Consider the following 11,371-nt stretch of genomic DNA (forward strand, 5'->3'; position numbering starts at 1 on the left):
TTTCAGGTACAAATAGCACCAGTGCCCTAAGACCCCTCCCAATCTATTTCTCCACTACCTTGTTCAAAATATTACAATTATCTCTTCACTGTATATTACTGTACACTGACTGAATCTAGTTGTCATGATTACAGATTGTAAGACACAATATTTTTCTCCTTCTCCTATAAGTGCACTGCAATAACATTATTAAAGTGAAGCTCAATGTAGGCCATTGTGTCCTATACTAATATGGATCACATTTATCATTGATATCTTCTTTAGGTTTAATATTTTCATTGACCCTTACTCCTGCATCCTTTAGTAGGATTTATAAAGATGAGTGGGTAAACTCTTAATGATTGGCCTAATTTCTCTTTGTAAACTCCTATTTCCTGATATCAGTAACAGCTGCACAAAAGTTTGACTAAAGAAGTTAGATCTTGCTCATGTAATACAGTTTGTCCAATCCGGATATCATTGTAAGTCTACCAACCTCCCAGAAACAATTGCTTTGTCATGTTCCATGTCCAGTTTCATTTAAGCCTTTGAAATAGAAGGCCTGCTCAACAGTGAGGTTATTTCAGTGCAGATGAAATTGATTATCCCATCTATTTTACAGGAATTGTCACTTTTTGTAATGGTTTCAGCCGATTATCCTCCTCAACCTGAAATGGATAGAACTCTCATATTCCTTAACTTGACCTTGATCCATATTTTTGAAAGAATCTAGATAACATTTTGACCAATCTATTCCATACACTGTTGACTTACATCCCCTGCCCAACACAATGGAACGGAATGAGTCGTTGCCCAAAACATTTGTTTACTGGATTAAAACTTCTCAAACTCATGCAATTTCTTCTGCCTGATCAGTATCACTACCATCTCCTTCCAGACCTTCACATTGTACATCGTTCACAAACCTTGTTACTCATTTGGGAATTTCTGATGCAGAATGGTGCTTTGAGTCACATCTGAAATTCCTGTTGACTGTATTCCCAGTATTCCTGAGATTCATACTTCTATTCTAATTCCCTAATTCTGGCTGTCTGCTCTATTTGCCAGAGGCATCTCTATCGTCACTCCTTTTAAGTTATGACTCTCATTCCATATTGATGTTTTTGTCCTGTGTCTGGACAGTCTCTCATTGCCTCTACCATTGAATCCTCCAATCTTTATGTCACTGCTGAATGCCCCATTTGAACCCCGAAAGCCTGTGGGAATGAACATTCTCCCAGAACTTTTATAAAGCTTATGACATCTGTTCCAAAAGCATATTTTTTTCTGATAGTCAAACTCCAGTTAATATAAGGAGTCTAAACATGTTTGGCACCTGTGCACAGTCCACCAATTTAAAGGCAAACACTGAATTAAAATCTCCAACTAGAATTTTTCCAACTTTTATACAAATCTGTGAAATTTCATTTCATATTTTTCTATAGAATATCCATTCTGCTTTCTAAATCAAAGTCTGACCCTTACTCAACAGCTTTTAATAAATCATCCTTAGAAATTTTAATACAATTTCCAAACCTTCCTCAGAGTCCAAATTTTAAAAGAATTGCTTCTGGGGATGTGGGCGTCATTAGCATTTATTGCTTATTCCAAGTTGCTCAAGGGGTTATTAAGAGTCATCCCAGGTGCTGTGGGTCCAGAGTCATATAGAGACCAGACAATGTTAACAGGTTTCTTTCCCTGGAGGAAGAAGATGCATTCTATGACAATTGATTGTCTTTACATGATTATCATTACTTCAGATTTGTTTTAAATTGAAATTTTACCATCTGCTTTGGTGAATTTTGAACCCATGTCCCTAGAATACTAGCCTGATATTACCAGTGCACCACCATCTTGATAAATATCTAACTTTGAGAATACTTTACACTTAATCTTTCAGTAAGAAGAGGCATCACCAAAACCATACCACACTACTTTCTTGCTAAAGATGTAATCCACACATTCACTGCCTTTTTCCTTGAATTGTAAGGTTCAGCTTCACAAAACACCTGTGGGAAGATATAGCCTCAAAACTGTTCATTTGGCTTTAGCCATTGTGTGCCAAAGTATCTCAACCTTCCGTCTTCACCTTGAAGTTAACATCCTCTTTTATCAAGATGAGCCCGAGCCCGAGCCCGAGTCCGAGCCCGAGCCCGAGCCCGAGCCCGTCAATGGGATAAAACCCAAGACACCTATTTTTGAAGTTTATTAATTACCCAATCTTACAGCTCCTTCTACACACCACTCCCATCTGTTCCCCTTTATATCTACCCCATCAACTAAAGCCTTAATCAATTAACCGCAATGACCTGCTTAACTACTTGCTAGATTAACAAAATGGTTCTTAACGCATGGGAGAGTTGGAGGATCAAACTCACCCATAACCTTTGCATGACTTCAATCATCAAAGGGGCAATGCTGCACATTGATTGGCAATTCCATTCTTGGCCAGTTCTGTACTGGAGGACAAGGTTTGTAGGGGGCGTGACTCTGAGGGGCCTTAATGCGTTTATTCTTTTTCAAACGAATATATCTTCTTGGATGAATTAAAGGTGCTTGAAATCCTTCCCTTCTAGAATGCTGAAGAAAGATCACTCATTTATTTTCCACATAACATTTGATCTATTCCAAACAGTTGACCAACACACAATCTTCCTTGAATATACAGTCAGGCATTTCAGGGCCTACAGCGAGAGTGGATCTGGATGTGGAAAATAGACAGCTGGTCGAGGAGATGGAATACACTCTGAAAACCGTGGCATGCATTAAATCCAGGCCGAAACGAAGATGACTAGCAAACTCCTCTGTACTAACGCCTGGAGATCACGGTGCTGTATGTAACTAGGAATAATTTTACAGACATAATTTACATTATGTAACTATCCTCCAATCTCTGCATTTCACTGTAACAAAATAACCCTGTTTTTATTGGGAGCATTGGTCGTGGGTTCTGTTTATGCCAATTCATAGCGACTGTTTAAATAGACTTTGTTTGCTGAGTAAATGTTTGCTACAAGTCTTGAAAAAAGTCCAGCCTTTTCCCATTCTCATTGGCTAAGACTTGGATGCCAATCTTTACTCTGTAAAGAGCAATGAGCTCCACTCCTCCCCCTAACGGCCGAAATTTGAAGTGAGAGATTGGACAGGGCTGGACTGGGAATGGGACTGAACGACTGCTCATTTTAGTTTTGCTGAATGACATCCCCTAATGATTCACTCGGTGAGTGTGAAACGTTGGCAGGATCTGAATTCCAGGTGAAACCCCTGGCAAGGGAGAAGCCATTTACACTTAAGAGCTGCGATATTGTTCACTGAAGAACTTGTCTCCCACCACACTTTGTACAAAGGGACTGTCATCCAACAAATATCCCTCGAGTCTCAGGCACAAGCGCATTGCGACATGTCATGCCAAAAATATTCCCATAATCCCTTTCATGGCCATTAAGGATCTTTCACGAGAATTTCCCCCATAATACCCAGCACCACATTCAGAAACAAAAGCCCCGAGGAAGCCAGGTATTCAGCTTAATCTCTTATTAATACACAGGGAGGAACCACTAAAAGGAATAATATGATCCCTAAGGCCTGTTTGACATTGATGAATTACTGCTTGCAACTGCAGGAGCCACAAAACTGGCAGGTCAAAGGGCACACTCCACGCTCAATAAGTTCCCTGTAGATTCCTATAGAAGGTCAAAGCCACAAGGGTAATTCCATTCTCTGAAATGAGACACAGACGGATGTTTCTTCATTTTCCTGGGAATATTGGCTCCTGAGGCCAGCTTTTCTGTTTACTGGAAGCAGCATCGCATTCATAACCTGACACTTTCTCTTTAAAGCTCACTTTTCTTCGTAGTTCATTAGCAATGGCAAACTGTCAGATCCCATCGTTCATATTTGATGTGGTTAATTATTGAACTAGCCCTTCAGACAAATGATTCCTTTGTTGTTCAAAAACAATATTTCAGATTGTCTCCTAATAATGAGGGAGTCATCGTTCAGCATTGTACCTCAGCATAACAGCATACTCTGCAGCTTTGAATTTAAAGAGAGGGTTCAATAACCTGAGCCACTGAGAATGTAAAATTAAAAAGATAGATACGTGGTGATACTGAAAAGAATCACCAAGAGGAATTATCTGTGTTCCACTGCTGCCATTGATTTAGTTACTCTTTAGCTGAGTGTGAGTGGCATGCTGCTAAGTCTCTAATCGTCCACATGGGCATTTAATTTTAGATTAGATTAGACTACTTACAGTGTGGAAACAGTTCCCTTCGGCCCAACTAGTCCACACTGACCCTCCGAAGAGTAACCCACCCAGACCCATTCCCCCTGACTAATGCACCTAACGCTACGGGCAATTTAGCATGGCCAATTCACCTAATGTGCACATCTTTGAACTGTGGGAGGAAACCGGAGCACCCGGAGGAAACCCACGCAAACACGGGGAGAATGTGCAAACTCCACACAGACAGCTGCCCAAGGCTGGAATCGAACCCAGGTCCCTGACACTGTGAGGCAGCAGTGCTAACCACTGAGCCACCATACTGCCCCTAATTTGTAGGATCGGATCTTTTGAGAGATATCCAATCCCTCAAAAGATTCTTTCTCCCTCCCTCCTTCAATCTTGAGCCATTACAAGTGCCACCAATGCCATTTATCCTGTGGTACCTTATTGCAAGAGGGGCATTCAACAGATCTGTGCCCAGGTGCTGCTTGTCAACAGAACTGCAAACATCGGTGTGGCACAATGCCAGGCTTTATCTTATATTTACCCATGACCAGGCTTACCAACGGTGTTCACTAGTCAATGGTCAGGGATGAGGGTGTTGCCGCTGAACAGGGGACCCTAAAAGATTCAACCCGTTCCAATCCAGAGATGTTTCTGCCAATTGTTAAATCCCATTTGCTGTTGCCAGTGATATCACATCAACCCTGTGCTAGCTGGCAATACTCACGTTTCCCTGATGGATTCTTTCCAAGATATTGCCCAGAAGCTGGAATACATTGTATTCTGTCATAATTGTCCCTGATTTCGAAATGCTCTCTTTGGGTATTTCAGCATGACACTGGGGAGTGGTAGCACATTCTTGGTTACTTCTTTGTTCTTATAGAACTTGATTAAACCCCCACTTGGCTTCTTCATGGCCTTTTCAAACATTTCTTTCTGCACTGAGAGTAATATAACAGATTCTTTCCTCGTTTCGGGTAACACCAAGAGTCTAGGAAGCCCAGTGAAATCTGCTACTGGTTGCCCCTTCATTGCTTTGTGACCGTGATTCGTTTCTAGTTTGGTCGGCATTTTGGAACTAACAGGACTCCTGACTTTTTCTGAAGCCGACGTCCAAACATACATACTAGCTCAAAACTGAAAAGTGTAGATTGAAAACTATGTAAATAGTTTCAATTCTCTGAAGTTGCAGTGTAACGTGGAGCATACCTATGCTCTCTACATAATCTCACCTGTCAGTTGGGATGATGGGATAGTGACCTCAGTCTTGGTATCATGGTTAAAGTCAACGAGATTTCCATTGACATAAAAAAAATTCTGTGAATCCACAATCATTGGGATCAATTTCTCCCATACGTGCCTCAGTTAAATTTTCCAAACGAGGTTGCTGTAAAATTTTCTCCGTAATTGTGTGTTACTTCTGCACTTTAATGTTTAATTTTGTGGCAATGCTATATCTTAACAACTGTGGCATCCACAAATCCCAATCTGTGTTCTGCATGATCCATCTGTGACCTTGAATCTGCCAGGAAGTTTTAAACCTCTTTTCAATCCCCCTCAATATGCTGATCAATTTTATTACTGTAAAGCTGTTTTAAGTCTGTGATACAGTATTGCCTGTAAACTGCTGTCCCTCAAGTTTTGTATTGCTTTTACAAAAGCAGTTATAAATTTAATGACTATAGTGTATTACTTCTGTTCCGTATTAATTTACTGCTTTCGAGCTTTTTAAAAATCTTTTTCTGTTTAATACTGTGTCTCTTTGCTGCTTGCTGGGTTATCCCTTGTTTTTCTGCATTTTCTTGCTCTTTTCTAATGGTTATGAAATGATGGTTTCCCTACCTTCTGTAGCCAAGGTGGAGGTTTTTCGCTTTGTCCTGGGTAAAACAGATATTTTCCCTGCCTCCTATGTTCGAAAACACCAAGCACTTCCTTCTCATAAAATTTACAAATTGAATTCTTGAGCTGAGGCCTTTATATTTTTTTCTCTGCCAAAATGGAAGCTTAATTATTGAATCCCAGTTCTTTTAAATCTTTCACCTCTTCTCACTTTTCATTTTCTGTTGGACTCTTTCACTGGACTTTTAAAAAAATTGCTCTTATCCAGCTAAATGAACTCTGAGGCACTCCCAAGTATAAGTTCCCTTTCTTCCCTGTTCACTAGTCTGTTGCACCTTGTGATATAATGTTAGTAGTAGGGATACTTGTTATGAGAGGTGAGAATTCTCCTTTATATTCCCTTTCAAGTCCTTGTATTGTTTTGTTTTAATAAAGGTATTCCCTTTTACCTCCTGGAGTGTTTCATGTCTGACTGACCATTGGCCTTTTTAAAGCAGTGATGCACTTAAAATTATAAAATGGCTTGCCTGAAATTTTTCCTTTTATTCCTGGATCTTCTGGTAGTTTTCAGTGAAAGCCACATCCACACCATTTTATTGATATGGTATTTGTCACCTTTGCTGGTTTGTGGTACTAGGGAAAGGTTGCTTCACTGCCGCTAATCCTGTTTTCTCTTTGTCCTAGCTAAAGATTATTGATGAAAGGGTAAAGTCACCATAGTCCTACAGGGCTCTCATTAGAGAGAGAGACTCTGATGGCAGTTTAATCTGAGAGTCACCACACCTCAGGAAGAGATTGAGAAGGAGAATCCTTCATGGAAACCTCAGCCAGGGCAGGAATTGAACCCATATGATTAGCATAGTTCTACGTCACAAACCAGCCAGCTCGCCAACTGAGTTAGCCAATCCTCATGGCTGTTGATGGAGGATGCACCATAATAGGGTATCTACAGGAAGTGCAATGTCCTCAGGTAATGAGAAGGTGTATCTTATCTTTATTTCTTTACTTTTCTACTTTTCTGCTAAGAAGACTATCCTACTGAACTTTTTAAATTATTTCTTTATTTTTCTATTTCTGTAACTATGATTTTGTGCCCAGCTACTCTGTACCTTTGATGACACCATGTGTGCTGACATTGTACACTTTTCACTGTGCTCTTGTACCCTGTACTTGACCGCACATGACAATAAAACCTAAAGTCTAAATCTAAACCTATTCTATGATAGCAATAAATATCATGACATTTGGTCAGGCCTAAAGACTTGGGGAACTGGCCCCAATATAGCTGCTCCCTCAAAAAACTCAAGTCAAACTCCTGGTCTCTAACAACAGACTGTATGTGACTTCAGTAGAATAGCTGGAGTTAATGTAACATGAACTTTAACCCCTTCAGAGCAATTACGTGATACAACTGCTAACTCCTCAAATCCTCTTCACCACCTGTAGTCTACAATTCCCTAATGGGATGGAATAATCTCCATTTGTTTGAATGGCACAGTTGTAATACTCATGAAGCTTGCTATCCTCTGAGACAAATTAACCCTCTTAATTGGCATGCCATTCAACAGCTTAGTCATTCGCTCCCTTCACCGTGAGCGCACGGTGGCTACAGACTGTAATTGTCACACGGTGAACTACAACTTGCCAATGATTCTTGACAGCATCTCCCAATCTTCCACATTCACCAGAGGAACAAGAGCAGAGCCTCTCCAAATCTGGCTGCATCCTCACTGAGACATTTGTTGCTAATCCTCCACCATTGCTGGATCCAAATTCATCTTCACCGTGTCCACTGTTTCAAGGGGATGATCTATAGTCTTCTTTCCAAGGGTAACCTGGCCCAGTCTTGTTCCAGAACAAGTTAGAAACAAATGCGAGGTGGCGTTTTTGCCCATCCCCAGATACTTTGAGAAGGTTCTGAAACATCGGAATCCCTTTTGATGATTTTACAAAAGTGTGAAGCCGACATTTCCAGGATTCTGAACCAGTGATGCTGAAGGAGCTCATTACATGCCTAGCTGAGAACAGTGTGTGACCTGGGGGTGGTGCTCTGGGATACAGTGTTCCGATAACATTGTTATGTTTTGGTCATGTCAGTGATGAGGTGAGAAGAGCAGGAAGGCTCTGTCAGGGTCACCTTTCCAAACCTGTGACCACTGCCATACAACAGCAGCAAAGATTTCTCCATCCAACACACCACCCTGGCTTGACACTATGCAATTATCATAACTACCTTCTCAAGGGTAATTAGGGATGCATAAATGAATACAGCCTAGCCAGTGACATTTGGCTCCAGTGAAAGGATTTTAAAAAAGACCACGGTGCATTCCTGTCACAGACAATAGATGGGGCAAAAGACAGCAACAGCGTGGGTTCAATTCCTGCACCAGCTGAGATTACCACAAAGGACTCTCCCTCTCAAACTCTACCCTTGCCTGAGGCATGGTGACAGTCGGTTAAACTCTCTCTCTAATAGAGAGATGTCTGATCCGGTAGGATAATAGATGGGGTAAAAGATTGCCTGCTTCATATAAAGAGTTCTTCCTTCCTCAAGATTACATTAGGATTCAATAATTGACAACAACATGTCACAAAGATCCAAAATATCCCATGAGATCACCAGTACCATAAATAGGCTTTAAAGAATTTATTTTAATTCTCTTAATCAAGCAGGACTTTCATTTAGGAATCTATTGTTGCCAAAAGTGACATCTGGAATGATAAACATGGAACACAGGATATCTCTTCTTCATCTCCTGGTTCATTCTTCATCAGCTGAAAACATCAGTTCAAGTCCTCTAAGCCATCAGCTCCAGTCTGGAAACCAGATGTCCTAATGCTCAACATTAAACTAGAACCTGGTTTCAATTGCTCAGCAACTTCCTTTCGTTATTTGGAGGTAAGATCACATGAGAAAGATAACTTCTGCTATTGTTTTCAAAATGGAGAGAAACAGAAATTCCATCTCAGGGGCAGGAAGTCAGACAGGGCCTAACTGAAAACAAATAAAGTTTGCAAAACTATCAGGAAAAGAGACGACACTGCAAGAGTGAAATTCATTCATTGTCACAGAGAATCGACAATTTCATGTGCAGTTGTTTTTTTTACCTTTTATCAGGAAGTGAAAAACGAGTGACAAAGAAAAAAATGAAACAACATTTAGAACTTTTAGATGAAGGTATGCTCATGAGAGTCGACTTGGCACAAGTCAAGTCTTCAACCCTGACTGAGGATTTTAGCACATTATATCAATGAGGGAATATGGTGATGTTGGAATTCTGTCTTATGCACTATAGGATAAACTGAGGGTTTCTGTCTGTGATAGTTAAAAATAAAACACTGACAGCACAATTCAGAGAAGGTTAGAGTTCTCTGAGATTCCTGGCTAATATTGCCTCCTACATCAAATAATCCTTGGCATTGGCTACTTTTTATAGGATTGCTCTGTACAAAGAGTGGTCACTTGAGTCTCAGCCATTAGGAAGTGGCATAATACTGAGACCAGAAGAGTGGTGAGGCTGGCTGTATTTCTGTCTTCAAGGACAGTTGAGAGTTCCTGTGAACACAGGAGTCCTTGCTGATGTCTAGCTCAGTCCTCAATGTTTACACTGGAAACATTACTAATTGCTGCATCTGCCCTCCAACGATCCAATGGTGGTTGTGCTTTGGACACTTTGGTCAGTCTGTCTATTAAAAACATTTTACCTGATCGTTCTTGTTGGTGAGGTGGACAAAGGGACACAGAATTCAGTTTGCAGTTTCACTCGATTTTGTTTACAAAATATTCCTTATTAAAACACTCTGTGAGCATTTCCCAAATTTCCATGATATTTACTCTGTATTGAGCTCGATCCATCTGAGAAAGGATGTTACCTGCAATGATCCACATGTTTCAGCTGGGCCATTGCAATCTCCTTTGTCTCTGACACAGGGCTGACTCTCTTCCATGAGATTGGTCTTGTAGGTCAGGGTGGATCTTCCATCTCTCTCCCCATCTCTCTCTCTCTCTCTCTCTCTCTTTCTCTCTCTCTCTCTTTCTCGCTTTTTCCAGGTGGTTGGAGCTCCACTGCTGTGCCAGGTCGAGTCATCATGATGAGTCTTCCCTGAGGGTTGGCTTTCAGGTGTGCTTTCTTATCCCATCGCCCTGGACCTTCCTGAAGGTTCTGTGACTTTTGACCAATGGGGTCATGAACTGGGTTCAAATCATCCAATGAGGTTGCACCAATACCCTTCACTGTTGCCATGCTGGGAGGTGTGATGTGCACATACTCAGGGAGTCAAGGTACGAGAAAGTCTGATTGATACTTCTCCAATACACAACCCTTGGGCTGGTTGTGACTGGTTCGCTTTGAACTGTTCGCTGTAGCCAATAGCTGCTGGCTGCTGTTTGATTCGGTTTTGTCAATTATCTGTCAGGCCTGATTTCCCCAGCTGCAGGCTAATTTAGAGTGCCCAATTTAGGGTCTGTGATTGCCTGAGCACACCAGCTCATGTCAACGCTCTTAAAGAAAGGGAAAGAAGTGGAGAAGCAGAATTTGGGGTAGGTTGGAGATGGGACCCGAGGACTTTGACAGCTGATGGTGCAACTTCCAAAGATCAGGAAGGAAGAAAGGGATCCGCGGAGTCAGGGAACAGAGGATTTGGACGGAAGGGGTCATGGTAGGTGTGGAGAAGGGAGGGCAGATTTCCCAGAGGGATCCCAGCACCGGGATCAGAACGTCCCACCTGAATTGTTGAGGAGCTGTATGCAGTGTAGCCCAGTGAGGATTGGGCAATGGGTCCTGTCTCTCTCAGCCCAGAAGGACCAGAACAAAAATAGGCAGGAGAAATTAGTCAATAAAGTCTGAATACTTAAATTCTTTTAAATTCTTTCATGGGACGTAGGTGTCTCTGACAAGACCCGCATTTGGTACTCATCCTTAATTGCCCTTGAACTGAAAAGCTTATGAGGCCCTCTAAGAGAGTGGTTAAGAATCAACCACATTACTGTGTGTCTGGACTGATGTATAAGCCGGACCAGGTAAGGACAGCAGATTTCCTTCCTCAATAGGGCGAGAGTGAACTATGATTTCTACAACAGTTCATGAAAACTCACAGTCACAATTAGCGAGACTTGCTTCATATTCCACATTTACTGACTAAATGTACACTCTAACATTTCCCCAGAGCATTAGCACAGGATTACTCATTCACTGATTGTAGCTTTACACCACAATCTCCCTTGTCAAGTCTTAACAAGAAAACACCGCTCTGTTTCAGTAAATCTCCATTGACATTAAGTAGCCCGGCTGATGGTACTGAGTGATAGCTACCCACTGAAAC

General features: G+C 41.4%; 1 long non-coding RNA gene across 1 annotated transcript in view; it reads right to left on the reverse strand.

Annotated features, from left to right (window-relative positions):
* The window catches only part of LOC122540739, a 40,562-nt gene extending 37,438 nt beyond the window's left edge, over nt 1-3,124 (reverse strand). Inside the window, exon 1 of the long non-coding RNA XR_006309397.1 lies at nt 2,358-3,124. This is a non-coding gene — a long non-coding RNA (uncharacterized LOC122540739). The remainder of the gene's footprint in view (nt 1-2,357) is intronic.
* Between the last annotated feature and the right edge of the window lie 8,247 nt (nt 3,125-11,371).

This window comes from Chiloscyllium plagiosum, chromosome 35, assembly GCF_004010195.1.
Source record: "Chiloscyllium plagiosum isolate BGI_BamShark_2017 chromosome 35, ASM401019v2, whole genome shotgun sequence".
NCBI lineage: Eukaryota > Metazoa > Chordata > Chondrichthyes > Orectolobiformes > Hemiscylliidae > Chiloscyllium > Chiloscyllium plagiosum.